The 4,201-nt window shown below is 51.4% G+C and overlaps 1 pseudogene; it reads right to left on the minus strand.

The window, feature by feature from the left end:
* The window catches only part of LOC128359981 (calpain small subunit 2-like), a 23,437-nt pseudogene that overhangs the window by 3,835 nt on the left and 15,401 nt on the right, over positions 1 to 4,201 (minus strand).

Genomic DNA, 4,201 nt, shown 5'->3' on the forward strand with positions numbered 1-4,201 from the left:
CTCTTTTCCTCCTACCTCCTCTCTTCCTCTCCTCTCTTCCTCTCTTTCTCCTCCTTCTCCTCTCCTCCTCCTCCTCCTCCTCCTCCCTCCTCCTCCTCTCGTAGAGCAGTTGGAGCGTATAGAGGAAGGTTTGGATCAGATCAACTCTGACATGAAGGAGGCCGAGAAAAACCTGACTGACCTGGGAAAGTGCTGTGGCGTGTGTGTGTGTGTGTGTGTGTGTGTGTGTGTGTGTGTGTGTGTGTGTGTGTGTGTGTGTGTGTGTGTGTGTGTGTGTGTGTGTGTGTGTGTGTGTGTGTGGCCAGCTGCTTTATTTGGTCAGCTGCCTGTATGAATGAGGTGGGGGGTGGGGGTGGGGGAGGGGGGGGTATGAATGGTGACTTGCTTGTTTAACATGTCAGTCCTGTTGTAAAAGAAGAACCAAACACACACACGATCATCAGACAGCTGCCAACCCTAACTACCATAAGAGTTCATTAAACTCTCCTGTTGTCCTCGAGTCAAGGAAGGAAGAAAGGGAGGAGGAAGAAGGAAGGATGGAAGAAGGATGGAAGGAGGGAGGAAGGAAGGAAGGAAAGAAGGAAGGATGGAAGGAAGGATGGAAGGAAGGATGGAAGGAAGGATGGAAGGGAGGATGGGAGGAAGAAGGAAGGAAAGGAGGGAAGAAAGGAAGAAACAAGGATAGAAGGAAGGAAGGAAAAGAAGGACTGAAGAACAGGATGGAAGAGAGGGAGGGAGGAAGGAAGGAAGGAAGGAAGGAGGGAAGGAAAGAAGGAAGGAAGGAAGGAAGGAAAGACAGGAGGGGAAAGGGAAGAAGAAGGAAGGAAAGGAAGGGAGGAAGGAAAAGAAGGACTGAAGGACAGAGGAAAGAAGGAAGGATGGAAGGGAGGATGGGAGGATGGGAGGATGGGAGGAAGGAGGCAAGGAAGGAAGGAAAGAAGGAAAGAGGGAGGGAAAGGGAAGAAGAAGGAAGGAAAGGAAGGGAGAAGGAAAAGAAGGACTGAAGGACAGAGGAAAGAAGGAAGGGTGGAAGGGAGGATGGGAGGATGGGAGGAAGGAGGCAAGGAAGGAAGGAAAGAAGGAAAGAGGGAGGAAAGAAGGAAGTAAGGAAGGAAGGAAGGAGGGAGGAAAGAAGGAAGGAAGGCAGGAAAGACAGGAGGGAGGAAAGAGGGAAGACCCGGGAGGACGACAGGAAGGTTAAACTCTCTCTCTCTCTCTCTCTCTCTCTCTCTCTCTCTCTCTCTCTCTCTCTCTCTCTCTCTCTCCCTCTCTGTGTCTCTCTCTCTCTCTTTCACTCTCTCTGTCTCTCTCTCTCTCTCTCTCTCTCTCTCTCTCTCTCTACCTCTGTATGTATCCTCCACTCATGATCATTTGCTCCCTCTCGTCCACGACTCGAGACGACTGCGGCTGATTGGACACGATGCCGTCTTGTCCGGAGGCTCCGCCCCAAAGCCGCTTTGTACGCTCTGCTCTCTTCAAAGGCCTTCAGCCTGAAAGACGGGAAGAAGAAAAACGGCTTCATGGATGTTTCCTCAGACACTTTAATGTGATTATGTTACACAAGAACCTTCAATACAATACAAGCCTTTATGAAACAGCTGAGAGTCAAATCTGCTCCTAGTCTGATTAAGGAAGGAAGGGAGGGAGGAGGAAAGAAGGAAAGGAGGGAGGAAGGAAGAATGAGGGAAAGAGAGAAGGAAGGAAAGGAGGGAGGAAGGAGGAAGGAAAGAAGGAGGAAGGAGGAAGGAAAGGAGGGAGGAAGGAAGAGGAAGGAAAGGAGGGAGGAAGGAAGGAAGGAACGAAGGAATTGAGGAAGGAGGGAAAGGAGGGAGGAAGGAGGGTAGGAAGAAGCAAGGAAAGGAGGGAGGAAGGAGGGAAGGAAAGAAGAAGGAAGGAAAAGAGGGAGGAAGGACGAAGGAAAGGAAGACGGAAGGAAAAAGGAAGGAAGGAGGGAGAAGGAAGAAGGAAGGAAGAAAGGAAGGGAGGAAGGAGAAAGAAGGAAAGGAGGGAGGAAGGAAGAATGAGGGAAAGAGAGAAGGAAAGAGAGAAGGAAGGAAAGGAGGTAGGAAGGAGGAAGGAAAGGAGGGAGGGAGGAGGGAAAGAGGGAAGGAAGGAAAGGAGGGAGGAAAGACGGAAGAAGGAAAGAGGGAAGGAAAGGAGGGAGGCCCTCCTTTCCTTCCCTCTTTCGGGAAGGAAGGCGGGAAGGAAGGAGGGAGGGAAGGAGGGAGGAAGGAAGGAAAAGAGGGAGAAAGCAAGGAAGGAAAGGAGGAGGAAAGGAGGGAAAGAGAGAAAGAAGAAAAGGAGGGAGGAAGGACACTTTAATGTGATTATGTTACACAAGAACCATTTCTGTTCTCATACTGACCCCTTCAAATATAATACAAGCCTCAAATCTGCTCCTAGTCTGATTAACGTAGTGTGTTAATGATGTTCAGGTAGTTAACCTGAACGGAGGGAGGAAGGAGGGAAGAAGGAAAAGGAGGGAGGAAGGAGGGAACTACTTCCTCCCTCCTTCTCCCTCCTTTCCTTCCTTCTTCCTTCCTTCCTTCTTCCTTCCTCCCTCCCTCCTTTCCTTCCCTCCTTCCTCCTTTCTTTCCTTCCTCCTTCCTCCCTCCTTTCCTTCCTTCTCTCTTTCCCTCATTCTTCCTTCCCCCCTCCTTTCCTTCCTTCCTTCCCTCCTTTCCTTCCTTCCCTCTTTCCCTCCTTCCTCTCTCCTTTCCTTCCTCTTCCTTCCTCCTTCCTGTCCTTCCTTCTTCCTTCCCTTCCTTCTTCCTTCCCTCCCCTCCTTCCTTCCCGCCTTCCTTCCCGAAAGAGGGAAGAAAGGAGGGAGGCCTCCCTTCCTTCCCTCTTTCCCTCCTTCCTCCCTCCTTTCCTTCCTTCCTTCTTCCTTCCTCCCTCCTTTCCTTCCTTCTCTCTTTCCCTCATTCTTCCTTCCTCCCTCCTTTCCTTGCTTCTTCCTTCCCTCCTTCCTATCTCCTTTCCTTCTTTCCTCCTCCCTCCCTTCCTTCCTTGACTCGAGGACAACAGGAGGGTTAAATGTGAATGTTTTATTATCATGAGCATTTCACAATAAAAGCTCTAGCATCTTGAATCACTCTGAAGTCTTAAAAATGACTTCTAAATCACTATGTGTACTAGTCACACACACACACACACACACACACACACACACACACACACACACACACACACACACACACACACACACACACACTCCTCCACCTACTTATCACAGGAGCAGAGGCCACAGCACTTTCCCAGGTCAGTCAGGTTTTTTCTCGGCCTCCTTCATGTCAGAGTTGATCTGATCCAAACCTTCCTCTATACGCTCCAACTGCTCTACGAGAGGAGGAGGAAGAGGAGGAGGGGGAGGAGGAGGAGGAGGAGGAGGAGGAGGAGGAGGAGGAGGAGGAGGAAGAGAGTAGGAGAGGAGGAGGAAGAGGAGAAAGCGAAAAGGTAGGAGGAAGAGAGAAGGTAGGAGGAAAGGAGGAGGAGGAGTAGAGGAGGAGGAGGAAGAGAGGAGGAGGGGGAGGAGGAGGAGGAGGAGGAAGACAGGAAGAGAGGAGGAAGAGGAGAAGAGGAAGAGAGGAGGAGGATGAAAAAGAGAGGAGGAGGAAGAGGAGGAGAGGAGGAGGAGGAGGAAGAGAGTAGAAGGAGGAGGAAGAGGAGGAAGAGAGCAGGAGGAGGAGAGAGGAGAGGAAGAGAGGAGGAGGAAAAGGAGAAAGAAAAGGTAGGAGGAAGAGAGAAGGTAGGAGGAAAGGAGAAGGAGGAGGAAGAGAGTAGAAGGAGGAGAGGAGGAAGATTTAGGAGAGGAGGAGGAGAGAGGAAGATTTAGGAGGAGAGGAGGAGGATGAGGAGGAGGAGGAGGAGGAGGAGAGGAGGAGGAGGAAGAGAGGAGGAGGAGGAAGAGGAGAGGAGGAGGAGGAGAGGAGGAGGAAGAAGAGAGGAGGAGGAGGAAGAGAAGAGGAGGAGGAGAAGAAGAGAGGAGGAGGAGGAAGAGAGAGGAGGAAGAGAGGAGGAGAGATGGGGAGGAGGAGGAGGAAGAGGAGAGGAGAGGAGGAGGAGGAAGAGGAGAGGAGGAGGAGGAGAGGAGGAGGAAGAAGAGAGGAGGAGGAGGAGGAAGAGAAGAGGAAGAGAGGAGGAGGAAGAGAGGAGGAGAGAATGGGGAGGAGGAGGAGGAAGAGGAGAGGAGAGGAGGAGG

The sequence above is a fragment of the Scomber japonicus genome, chromosome 6 (assembly GCF_027409825.1).
Source record: "Scomber japonicus isolate fScoJap1 chromosome 6, fScoJap1.pri, whole genome shotgun sequence".
Taxonomy (NCBI): domain Eukaryota; kingdom Metazoa; phylum Chordata; class Actinopteri; order Scombriformes; family Scombridae; genus Scomber; species Scomber japonicus.